We start from the raw sequence: 279 nt of genomic DNA on the forward strand, positions 1-279 counted from the left end.
CTGCACATATAAGAACCTTGTAAGAGGGTATACCTGCGTACCTCTGGTTTGGCTAGCCAAGCAGCTCACGTAACTGCCTATTCTAACTATTCTAATTCAAAACTGCTTATTCTCTTTTTTTTTTTTGAGACTGAGTCTCGCTCTGTTGCCCAGGCTGGAGTGCGGTGGCGCGATCTCTGCTCACTGCAAGCTCCACCTTCCGGGTTCACGCCATTCTCTTGCCTCAGCCTCACGAGTAGCTGGGACTATAGGCACCCACCACCACGTCTGGCTTTTTTT

This window comes from Colobus angolensis, unplaced genomic scaffold (genome assembly GCF_000951035.1).
Source record: "Colobus angolensis palliatus isolate OR3802 unplaced genomic scaffold, Cang.pa_1.0 Scaffold191, whole genome shotgun sequence".
Lineage (NCBI taxonomy): Eukaryota > Metazoa > Chordata > Mammalia > Primates > Cercopithecidae > Colobus > Colobus angolensis.